The 13,333-nt window shown below is 42.1% G+C and overlaps 1 long non-coding RNA gene across 1 annotated transcript; it reads right to left on the bottom strand.

Annotated features, from left to right (window-relative positions):
* Positions 1–223: 223 nt before the first annotated feature.
* On the bottom strand, positions 224–4,212 carry LOC138771504 (uncharacterized). The gene is made up of 4 exons (XR_011359634.1): positions 4,148–4,212; positions 2,007–2,114; positions 1,395–1,435; positions 224–509 (listed from the first exon to the last, which is right to left on the bottom strand). It is a non-coding gene; the product is annotated as an uncharacterized lncRNA (long non-coding RNA).
* Positions 4,213–13,333: the final 9,121 nt, after the last annotated feature.

Here is a 13,333-nt window from a genome sequence, read left to right as displayed (position 1 = left end):
CTCGGATGCTGTGAGTATATGGGTCTGCATTGGGGGGGTTGGCTGGGCTCTGTCCTGGCACGGGGGAGGGTGACAGGTTCCCTTTAAGAAGCCTCAGAACGTAGATGACATAGATGTATAGAGGTTACAATGCATAAAATATTTTGAATAGTTTGTATTTTTGTCCGTGTTACCATATACCATTAAATATGCATATGTATCATTAAGATCAAACACAAATATATTTACAGAGTTATAAGTTAATCCCACAAGTAACATCCCATGATTTGGCTGGAATTGTGTCCATCTTGGAGCTCATGTTTAGAAATTTTCTATATATTAATAATCACAATAATTGATTGCTTGATTGTATTAGGATCTGGGTGCTGGATAATGTTGCAACAAGGATTTGTCCTTCTTTGTGAGATAACTCGGACTAAGCATTAAGCTATTGATGGGGTTGATAATGCAGACTATTTTCTTTGTTTGTTGAGATGACGCATGTTCAGCTGGGCATAAGTAATTTCACCCTAAAAAATACAATTCATATTGTCTCTCTCAATAATAGCAGAAAATTGTACATGGCCCAACAAATCAGCTACATACTGAACATACACAGAGCTCTACCATATATTCTGCATATGTTTAGCGCCTATTCTTTAGCCCTGTTCTTCTTGACTCCTCCCAGACATGTAACTGATTCCATGCTTGTGACCTTAAAGGGGTTGTCTAGGATAAAGAAACATTTTCTCTATGTGGTTGGTATAATAATAATAATAAATAATAATAATAAACATATTATACTCTCCTCCTCCTCCTCCTCCTCCTCCTCCTCCTCTCCTCCTCTCCTCCTCTCCTCTGCAACTGTTACACCAACTCTCTTGTTCACTCAACGATCGTTTCTTCTTTTCGGTTAAGTTTTGTCTATGTACCGACCCCAGAGGACCTTCCCGTTTAGCCAATCAGTGGGCACATGGTGTCCCACCCAAGTATGTGATTGGCTAAGTTGGTAGGACCTATGGAAACATTATGACACAGAACCTGGAAGAAGCTGGTACCTAGCGGATTACCCTGGCATATGGAAGGAGGAGCTTTCAGGGACCAATGTTGGCAACCCCTGCTCTTTTGGGGCCTGCGACCACTGGGTTCTGCACCTAACCCATTAAATGGAAGTGCTTGCAATGAGCGCTTACAGTTAAATAATGCAGTGCTCGGATTTTCAGAGCAAAGAGCCTTTTGCTCCCCACCCTGCCAATCCCTCTTGTGGCAGCAGGCAGCATTATGCCTCTGGTCACCAGAGACCATTCTCCCCCCATCGCTGTAGTGCTCGAGTGACAAGTAGCTATACATAACTTCAAGGTGCCAGAACTGCACTGGGCAAATGTAAATATTGTATCATTTAATTGAAAACTTACCTGACTACTATTTTTGACACTGGCAATTTTATTGTTTCCATCTGTAAAAGAAAATGACATAAATATTTGAAGCAAGTAAAACTCTTAAGGCTTCTCTGATCTGTTTTTCTGTAAGAAAAAACTGAAATAAACTGATCCGTTTAAATCCCCATTGTTTTCAACTGGTATTTATTTCCATCAGTTTGCATCAGTGGAAATGAGAACCTAGCCTACGGGGCTATTCACACATCCGGAAAAAATACTGTCAATACAGCATGTCAGTATAGTAGCGCAAATATTTAAGCATTGTCGGAGCTAATAAATGCTGATGCTGGAAGCTCCGAGCGCTGATATGCAGAACATTATTTTGCAGACATGTGACTGGCCCCTAAGATGTGTTTTGAAAAAAAAATTCAGGTTGCCCCAGAATACCATTTTAAAGGAGGATGAGTAGATAGAAAAGGAGTTTGTATAGAGCCCTGGCCGAGCACACTTTTCCTCTCTTTTAAACATATGGGTATTTTAGAACAGCTAAGTGCTCTATGTAGGAGCTCACCCCCACCTTTTATGATTAATTTAACTGTTATTAAAAATTATTACTGGTCAAGATGCTCAAGGGTTTATATTTATTACCTGTTCCCTTGTGAATCCATAGGAGATGAGCGGACAGAGTAAGCATCAGTAGAAAAGCCAAAACCAAGACAGCTATAATGTAGGGTTTACAGTCATCCTGGTTAACCACTATAGAAGATAATAAACAGAGAATATTTTGTTTAAAAGGCCTGGATTAGCAGAGACATTTGTTTTTAAGGTTTTTTGTTTACTGCAAAATTAAAAAGAAAGGTTAATCCGCTAAATTGTCACAGAAGGTAAGGAAAAATGTGGAGAAAAAAAAACTAAAACAAAACACAATTAAAAACATACATATTCCTGAACAATGCTGTGTCATCACATTAAGGCTATGTTCACACAGCGTTTTTTCAGCTCTGTTTAAAATGACGTCTGTTATTTTAAGTCTAAAATAACGGATGTCATCTAGCAGCCTGGCCTCCCCTTAATGCAATTATTTTACTTTGGGGTTACTAATTGGCCTTTGGGTGTGTCTTGATTGAAAAGTCCATTGAATTTAATAGTAAGAACGGAGAAAGAACAGTGACAAAAGAAAAACTGTGTGTGAACAACTAATAAAAAACGTCCGCTGTTTGCAAAAGACAACAGAAAATAATATTTTGCCGTCCGCGGTAAAAACATCCGTTACTTAATGCATTGTGTGCATTGGACATCCATCTTTCCATTGACTTCAAAGCATTGTCATTTTAGTTAGTTAAATCGCGGCAAAAACGGACGTTATTTTAAATATCAAAATCGGGCGCCTTTTCTTTATTTTTAATGTTGTGTGAACATAGCCTAAGGCTTTGTTAAAGAGGTTGTTAAATGAAAAAAACAGTAGACTAGATGGGCAGGTGGTCTTTTTCTGATGACATTATTCTATAAATAATATTTTCTTAGTTGTGGATTATATTTTATAGTAAAATGAAAGTAGCCTCTATAAATATTGAGTAGGTATTCGATCGAATATTGCGGTATTTGAAAGTTTAGAATTCAATCGAGTAGTAAGGCGAATACGTGGGAAACATTGGAAAGCTCTCCCATTGCAGTTGGCGCTTTTTTTAATCCAATGACCATGCGGGGAGGTCGTGAGGGACCCTGGGAGTACGCACGCAGCGCAACGGCGTCTACCCTCATTGGATAGCTGAACCACATGACCTTGAATCTAAAATACTTGGCTCTTGCCTCTCGACCGCAGATGAGCTTTCAACCTAGCAGGGAAAGATCTTGCAGCAGGGAGAGAGAGGTTTTAGTAGCGTTTTGGTTAGGCAGGCTTACTACTGAACCCAAAAGTCCTTCTCAGGTCTAAGATCCAGCGAAAAAGTCATCTCTGAATCCAAAGCACTTCTCAGTGCTAAGAAATAGATGATAACAGCAGCAGCAGCTGTATCTATTCCAGTATCCTGTGTGTACAAGTGACTTATAGTGTCCCTGTTTAACACCACTAAGGGCACGTTATACATATTGTTCCAGTAGCCCACTAAGGGCACCTGATATATACTGTTTCAGCAGCCCAGTAAAAGGCACATGATACATATTGTTCCAGTAGCCCAGAAAAAGGCACGTCATACATACTGTTCCAGTAACGTTCGTACAGCATTACGTGTGATACAGGCGAATAATGTAATGCTCTGCGGACACACATTGGAATCATGTATGTAACACTGCGCAAGAAATACGAACGAAATGTGTGAACATTGCCATAAATGTTCGTAAAGCGTCCGCAAATATTTTTCCTTCGCAACTGCAGAGAGTGGCATTATACTGTGATTTTGGGGTGTTAGGTGCACCCAGGCATGCTCCCCCTATTGTCCCAGTGTCATTCTGGAGGTGTTTGCAACGTTTAGGGAGGTTTTATGAGGGACTTGGTGACATCCAAGTGGTTGATTTTCGATTTCCAAGTGCCACAATTTTTTTTTTTGCCACAGACTATAATGGGATCGAATACTTGTTCGAATAGTCGAATATCGGTGCCTATTCGATTCGAATTCTTGAGTCGAATATTTCACTACTCTCTAGTAATGAGGGGGAAAAAATAATTGTAAAAACAAAAATTGTTTCTGTTAGAGGTTTTGTTTAATTTATTATAATTTGTTTAATATTATAATTTATTTATTTATTTTTATCTAATATTACATTATTTTGATCATTCTGATTTCTCTTACCTGGTCTTTCAATCATCACTGGAGTAGGACAGTTAATCTGGATACTGCAATTCACTTGATCTTCAATGTTTAAAGTGCCTTTAAAAATTAATTTAATGTTAATGAAACATGTTTAACAAGGTCTCTGAATGGATATGTTATTGCCCTTGTGAAAGATCTCAGAGATGTTCCTGGTTATATGCACTCTATAAGCTTCCCCAACTGCACACAAGTCAGTATCTGATGTTTAAGAAGAACAGTATGATTTTATCTCCATGTCTTCTAAGAGCCAAAACGTTACTACTAGGCACCAATTTCCCAGGGAACATCAGTATTATTCAGCAATATAAGGTGATATTCAAGAATATAATATTTTATGGGAAGTATATTACCTAAATTCAATCACACTATGGTAGTTATTATGCTCTATATGGACCAATGTTATCTTTCTACTATATGAAAGTACTATATAGGCTTAGTATATGAGAATAAAATTTCAATTTTCGGCATGCATATAAAAACAATTGCTGTTAAAGCGACGCTGTTCCCACAATCTGACCACCCAAACTGCTTGTACCTTCAGATAGCTGCTTTTAATCCCAGATCTGTCCTGGGGTCCGTTCGGCAGGTGATGCAGTTATTGTCCTAAAAAACAACTTTTAAACTGGCAGCCCCATGCCCAATGGCCTGGGCTTAGATTGTGTATGCATTAGGCTGGCACACCCTCTCTGTCCCTCCTCCCCGCCCTCCTCATAGTTAGGAATGCTCCAGGCAGATTGTCTCCTATTCGTCAGCTGTGTGAATACTGAACATGGGCTGGATCATTAAGGCACCTGTGCAATGTTCAGACAGGAGAAAATGTTCCAGTGGCAGGAGGGACGGAGGGTTAGTGAAAAGCTAGGGCACAGATACTCCCGTAGGGCACGGGGCTGCAAGTTTAAAAGTAGTTTTTTAGGACAATAATTGCATCACTTGCCGAACGGACCCCAGGACAGATCTTGGATTAAAAGCAGCTATCCGAAGGTACAAGCGGTTTGGGGGGGGACAGTTTGTTGGTACAGAGTCGCTTTAATTCTCCATGTTGACTGAACTGCTAAACCCCATTCCCACAATACTTGCAGAGCATTAAAGGAGAAGTCTGGGCATTTTCAATATTTGACGTCACAACTGCCCATCTCGGCTGATGGACAGAGCTCAACCAGTGACAGGAGCGACATCCTGCCCCAGTCACCGACTCCCTGAACGGGCTGTCCATCAACCACGTCACAACATCGGCAGCGCAGGAGATCCTGGAGCCAGGCAGGCGTCCCGAAACAGCTACCGGGCGCTGGAAAGGCACGGTGAGAGGTGAGTTATAGTTTGTTATGTCCCCCCACCGCCCCTGGAGTTTTACATTTTTTACTAGTGGCCGGACTTCTCCTTTCACTTCTTACTAACCACACCTTCTATGGGTTCTTCTCTAGAAATTGATGACTCATTAACAGTGCTTAAAGACAACGTGTGATGCGTCTTACCTCTGACAATCAGGGTGGTTCTATTTGTGAAGATATAATAGTCAGGATGAAGATTGTATGTACAGAAGTAAACTCCAAAATCACTGCTCTGTGTATTCTGTATCTGCAGTGTAGCCTTATAGTCACTATTAGTACATAGGTATTTATTGCTGTCTTCATTCAGACAGGATTTAACCAGTGTGATGTTTCCTCCAGTTGTGCAACTTTTTCGGAACCAGGAGACCTTAGATCCAATTTCTAATGACTGACTGGATATACAAGAGAGTTCTGCTGTGCTGTTTACATCGACATATATGACATCCACAGGCTGATACAAAAACATCTCAGGAGCGATAACTGCAAAATATATTTAATGATAATGTGAAGCACAGCAGCTTACTGTATTTAATGTCACACCAAGCATTATTAAGGCGAGGGCCACAAGGCTATTCAGAGTGCGACTAGGAATCCCTGTGTCACACGGCCTGGATATATGACCTTTTTATTCATACATAAATGGGGGTATGCTGTGACCCACAGGCAGCCACAACCCCTCAATGGCAGAAAATCCATCCAGGAATTGCTGTGTAGCCCCAGCCTTGTATGTATACTTTTAGCAGAGTTATTGACCTCTCTGCACTGCACTCTCACTGCTTCCTGTTCCTGTGCTGCCTTGCAACTTTTTAGAGGAGACCTCTAGCTACACCTGGTTTTATTGGCAGCTTAAACCTTACCCAATGTTAGTGACTCCTGACTGCTTACAGTACTCAATAGCTTTGTGTCAATTATTTTCAGCTAAAACCAGACCATGCTCTTTTTTTCAATTAAATTTTTCAATTTAAATCTTCCTTATCGATCCTGGCAAACTCCTGGTTATGTAATGGATTCCTGGCACTTCTTCCTATTTTTGAACAATCTACATGGTATTAACATTTGGCTACTGTGACTTACAGATCACTATACACCCCATATCCAGCCCCCTTTCCAATAATTGCTGACTATATATGGAAGCCAGGGGATCCAACTGGGAGAGTTCACACCGATATGAGGGGGCTAGAAACTATAGACACCTTTTTTAGCCTTTACAAAAATACAGAGAGATGCAGGAGAGACACAGACAGTGTACCCTAACCTCAGCCCCTGGTAACTGTCCTAAAGTGGCAGCGGGCAACTGGGCGACGGTCCCTGGCCTAGATATGTGAAACAAAAAGACAAGACAAGATGAACAAACACAATAACAATAGTCAGGAATCCGGGTCACAACAGTCGGGCAGCAAAAGTACAAAATAAGGTTCCAATAGGTGTAGTCAAAAAACAGGCAATATGGTCAGGGGCAGATAGCAAGCAGGGATGGTTAGAAATACAAAGCAGAAGGGTCAGAACACATATAGAATATCAGAGAAAGAAGCAGGCAGAGACAAGGTCAATTACCAGCAAGGAGTATACAGACTGGACCATCCCCCTGATTTCCAACCACAGGTACCTGACCACAAAACACATCCACTGGCAGGAAGACCTGCCAGTCACAGAAAGAACCAAATGCAGATTAACCCTGACATAGCCAGACAAAACTAAGCGGGTGATGTCGGGTGTGTCCATGAAATCAAGTGAGCAGATAAACCAGTGTTCAGACTAATGCAAAACAAAACACAGAAACAGAACAAATAGAAGAAAATCAGCGCCGTGGGACGCATCAAGCTCCGCAAAGATACAGTCCTGACAAAAATATAATACACAATGCAATGAAAGAATCTTATACTCACTACCCCATAATACTAATGTGAAAACAGAATTTTTTTTTTTTTGTAAATTTATTTAAAAGGAAAAACTTATAACATAATTATTCAAAACTTAAAACATAATTATTCAAGCCTTTTGCTAAAAGTTAACTCTTAGGCCTCCCATTTTAGTTGTTCTACCATGAGATTTTTCTACACCTTAATTGGAATCTATCTGTGGTAAATTCAGTTGATTGGATATGATTTAAAAAGTCACAACCCTGTCTACATGTGGTTTCACAGCTGACAATGTATGAGGGTAGGTTCACGTAGGAATCCGCGCAGAGAAGTTCCTTCGGATCCAGTTGCTCGTACCCATTTGTGGTGGAACGCATATCGACCGATGCCATTGACACCTTTCTATGGCCGGGCCGATTCCGCGTTCCGCTGAAAGAATTGACACGTCCGGTCTTTCGGCAGATAGCAGACTTGGCCCGGCCATAGAATGATGTCTTTGGCATGGGCGGATATATGTGCCGCCGCGAACAGGTACAAGCGAAGGAATCCGTCTGAACTTTTCCGCACAGATTCCGTAGTGTGAACCTACCCTATCAGAGTAAAACTTAAGCAAGAACCGGTTAGGTTTCCCTTAACCCCTAGATGACCCTGGACGTACAGGTACGTCCAGGGCCGCCTACGGGTGTTCAGAGCAGGACCATGCGGCGGCCGCACTCTGAACCGCCGCGGTCCCGGGTGCCGCATGTAGCCCGGGACCACGGCTATAAGTGGGCACGGTCCGATCGCCGTGACCACTAATTAAGTAATCCAATGCAGCTGTCAAAGTTGACAGCTGCATCCGAATACCTTATGCAGCCCTTCCCTGGTGTCTAGTGGGGTGGATCGCTCCTCCGGGAGCGATTCACACGTCCTGCTCGGGCCGGGGTCTGTGCCGTAATGGCGCTGATCCCGGCTCGGCACTCGATTGCTTCCGGCTGCAGCATACTATTACTATACAGCATAGCTCTCAATGAGCAATCAGTGTACTAGAAGTACACTAGAAATACTAGAAGTCCCCCAGGGGAAATAACCCTAACCCCAGGGGGCTTCTAGTATAAGTGTAAAAGTAAAAAAAAAAAAAGTGTTATTAATAAAAAGCCCTCTTCCCTAATAAAAGTTTAAATCACCCCCCTTTTCCCATGTTATAAATAAAAATAAATAAACATGTTTTCTATTGCCGCGTGCGTAATCGCTCAAACTTATAATTAATCACATTCTTGATCTCGCACGGTAAACAGCCTAAGCACAAAAAAATGCCAAAGTGCCAAATTGCACATTTTTGGTCGCATCAAATCCAGAAAAATTGTAATAAAAAGCAATCAAAAAGTCGCATATGCGCAATCAAGGTAACGATAGAAAGAACCCATCATGGCGCAAAAAATGTCACCTAACACAGCCCCATAGAAAAAAGTATAAAAGCGCTATAAGCCTGGGAATAGAGCGATATTAACCCCTTCACGTCAGTAACATGTATATATACGTTCCTATTGCACATACCCCGTGCAGTAGGAATGTATATATACGTTCCTGCTCTGACAGGGCTTTATGATGAGAGCGGCATCGCTGCAGAGATAGCGATCCCGCTCTCATCTGAGTACAGCACTGGAGATCCCGCAGCTGACCCCCATTAACCCCTTAGTGACCGCCGAAACGGGGGTCACTAATGGGCCGTTGCCGCCGCTGTATTTAATGTATTTCATGAAATAAGTAAAATCAGACCCCAGATCAGCCCCCTAGTGCCCCGATCACTAACCCCCCCCCCTCCCCGCGGCGGCCATCAGATCCAAGATGGCCGCCGCCATCACTGTGAACAGACTAATGTCTGTTCACAGTGATCTAACAGTAAAATGAATGAAACACCCATGCTCTCCGCCACCGGAGGTAGCGGAGAGCATGGGGCAGTGATCGGGGACCCCCTGTGGGGTCCCGTTACAAGCGATCAGCGGTATATACTATATACCGCTGATCGCTTGTGCCATGTGCTCCCCAGCACTTTTTATCCCCTGTCACCATGAATGATTGGTGACGGGGATAAAAAGTGATACTGTGCCCCCCCCCCAAGTCGCCCCCCAGTCACCCCTGTCCCCCAGTCACCCTCCCTTCCCCATATACTCACCTGATCCTGGGAGTTCCTTCCTCCTCGACGTCCAGGCTGCTTCTGAAGTGCGCATGCGTAACCACCGCACGTTGCCCGTAACCACCGCACGTTGCCCGTGACCCCCTCCAGATTGTCCGTAATCACCCCAGATTGCCTGTAACCACCCCAAATTATATGTACCCACCCCAGATTACCTATAAGCACTTCAGTCTATCCGTAACAACAATCCCTAACCACCGCAGGTTGCGCATAACCACCCCAGGTTGCCCGTAATCATGCCAGATTACATGTAACCCCCCAGATTGCACGCAACCACCGCAGGTTGCCTCTGACCACCGCACGTCGCCTCTGACCACCGCACGTCGCCTCTGACCACCGCACCTTGCCTCTGACCACCACACCTTGCCTCTGACCACCGCACCTTGCCTCTGACCACCGCACGTCGCCTCTGACCACCACACCTTGCCACTGACCACCGCACCTTGCCTCTGACCACCGCACCTTGCCTCTGACCACCGCACCTTGCCTCCCTAGATTGTCTGTAACCACAGCAGGTTGTCTGTATCCACCCCACGTTGCCCGTAACCACCCCAGGTTGCCTCTAACCACCCCAGCTTGCCTGTAGCCACCCCAGGTTGCCGTAACCACAGCAGGTTGCCCATGACCACCCAATGTTGACCGTTTCCACCCCAGATTACCCGTAACCACCCCAGGTTGCCCGTAACCACCTCCAGATTACCCGGAACCACCTCAGACTGCCCGTAACCACCTCCAGATTACCCGGAACCACCCCAGACTGTCCGTAACACCTCCAGATTGCCTGTAATCTCTTTTTTTATTTTTATTTTAGTAACTGCGCTATTGTGTGCCCATACAGTGGTTTATGCCCACTCATGAGGTACCGTTGTACTCAGGAGAACCTGCGTTACAGATTTTGAGGTACATTTTTTCTTCTGTTCCTTGTCAAATTTAGAAATTTCAAACTAAACCAACATATTATTGGAAAAATTCAAGTTTCTCATTTTTACTGGCCAATTTTGAATACTTTCCTCTAATACCTGTGGGGCCAAAATGCTCATCCTACCCCAAGATGAATTCTTTGAGGGGTGTACTTTCCAAAATGCGGTGACTTTTGGGGGGGTTCTATTCTGTAGACATTACAGGGGCGCTGCAAACGCACCTGGCGCTCAGAAACTTCTTCAGAAAAATCTGCACGGAAAATGCTAATTGGCGCTCCCTTCCTTCTGAGCCCTGCTGTGTGCCCATACAGTGGATTATACCCACATATGGGGTACCGTTCTACTCAGGAGAACCTGCGTTACAGATTTTGGGGTGAATTTTCTCTCCTGTTCCTCGTGAAATTGAGAAATTTCAAACTAAAGGAACATATTATTGGAAAAATTCGAGTTTTTCATTTTTATTGTCTACTTTTGAATACTTTCCTCTAATACCTGTGGGGTCAAAATGTTCACCACACCCCAAAATTAATTCTTTGAGGGGTGCACTTTCCAAAATGGGGTGACTTATGGCAAGATTTTACTCCGCTGGCACTACAGGGGCACTGCAAACGCACCTGGCGCTCAGAAACTTCTTCAGCAAAATCTGCATTGAAAAAGCTAATTGGCGCTCCCTTCCTTCTAAGGCCTGCTGTGTGCCCATACAGTGGTTTATGCCCACATATGAGGTACCTTTTTACTCAGGAGAACCTGCATTACAAATTTTGAGGTACTTTTTTCTCATGTTCCTCGTGAAATTGAGAAATTTCAAACTAAAGGAATATATTATTGGAAAAATTCGAGTTTTTCATTTTTACTGTCTACTTTTGAATACTTTCCTCTAATCCCTGTGGGGTCAAAATGCTCACCACACCCCAAAATGAATTCTTTGAGGGGTGCACTTTCCAAAATGGGGTGACTTATGTTTTTTTTTCTCTCTGCTGACACTACAGGGGCTCTGCAAATGTACCTGGCGCTCGGAAACTTCTCCAGCAAAATCTGCAATGGAAAAGCTAATTGGCGCTCCCTTACTTCTGAGCCCTGCTGTGTGCCAATACAGTGGTTTACGCCCACATATGGGGTACATTAGTACTCAAGAGAACCTGCGTTACAAATTTTGGGGTGGTTTTTCTCTCATGTTGCTTTTGAAAATGAGAAACTTTAATCTAAACGTATATGTATATTATTGGAAAATTTACATTTTACAATTTTTTTACGGCCTAATGGTGAATACTTTCCTCCAGCCCCTGTAGGGTTAAAATGCTCATTATACCCCTAGATTAATTCTTTAAGGTGTGTAGTTTCCAAAATGGGGTCACTTATGGGGGTTTCCAGTATACAAACCTCCTAAATCAACTTAAAAAAAGAACTGGTCCGTAAAAAAATCAGTTTTGGAAACTTTCACGAAAATGTGGTAATTTACTGATAAATTTCTAAGCCCCGTAACACCCTAAAAAAGTAAAATATTTTATGAAATGAAGCCAGAATAAAGAGGACATATCAGTAATGTGACTTAGTAACTAATTTATGTGATACGACTTTCTTTTTTTAGAAGCAGAGAATTTCAAAGTTCATAAAATGCTAATTTTTAAAATTTTTCATGATATTTTGATGTTTTTCACAAAAAACACACAAAGTAGTGACCAAATTTTTCCACTAATATAAAGTGCCATATGTGATAAAAAAAACAATCTCAGAATCGCTAGCATACGTTAAAGCATCACTGAGCTATAAGCGCATAAAGTGAGACAGGTCAGATTTTTTAAAATGAGCCTGGTGTTTTAGGTGCAAATAGGCTTGGTCTTGAAGGGGTTAAGGAGCATATATTTGTTAACAATGGTTTGAATTTTTTACAAGCCGTCACATAATATAAAAAATATAAAAGTATACATGTTACATATCGTTGCAATCGTAACATATATAACATATATATAACATACATAACAAGTCAGTTTTACCCCAGGGCGAACGGCGTAGAAAAAAAATAAAACTCCAAATAAAAGAAATGCGTTTTTTTTTGTTTGTTTTTTTCAATTTGACCACACATTGAATTTTTTCCTGCTTTTGCAGTGTACTTTATGAAAAAATTCAGCCTGTCATTACAAAGTATAATTAGTGGCGCAAAAAATAAGGGCTCATGTGGGTTTCTAGGGGAAAAAATGCAAGTGCTATGGCCTTTTAAGCACAAGGAGGAAAAAACGAAAACGCAAAAATTTAAATTGGCCCGGTCCTCTAAGGGTTAAGGGTACATTTACACGTACCGCATCGTAGCGGATTTCACGCTGCAAGAAATTCTCAGAGATTCCTTTCAGTGAAATCCTCTGCAGTACTGATCTGCATTAAAGTCTATGAAACTCCTTCAATGCTTCCCTAATGTCCTCCTGTTGCACCTCTGGGTCCCCTACTCACTGATTGCCCATTCACCTAAATATTCACATAATCCGGGATTTGTGCCTTATTTATCATGTGCGCAAAAATAAACAATTGCCACCTACTAGCACAGGTTTATGTCTGCTTCGGAGCAGATGAATACATTTCGCTTGTTTCTTAGACAAACAATGCTGTGCGCAATTTTTAAGCCGTGCACAATTTTTGATAATTTTACCAAGCACAAGGAGAAATGCAAATGGCTAAAACTAGAAAAATTGCAGCTATTAGACTTGACTTAATAGATTTCCCCCATAGCCTTATAATGTATAATCTACATGGAACATGAAATAATTATCTGAAAGTAGATTATAACTTGACCACCCTCAGTAGGTGTGATATTGACTTATGATTAAATTCTTTTAGTAAAAATATGAAGATTCAGAAATAATCCTCCTATATAGCAACCTTTAAAGCCC

This window comes from Dendropsophus ebraccatus, chromosome 13 (assembly GCF_027789765.1).
Source record: "Dendropsophus ebraccatus isolate aDenEbr1 chromosome 13, aDenEbr1.pat, whole genome shotgun sequence".
Classification (NCBI taxonomy): domain Eukaryota; kingdom Metazoa; phylum Chordata; class Amphibia; order Anura; family Hylidae; genus Dendropsophus; species Dendropsophus ebraccatus.
This window is presented reverse-complemented; position numbering and strand designations above follow the sequence as displayed.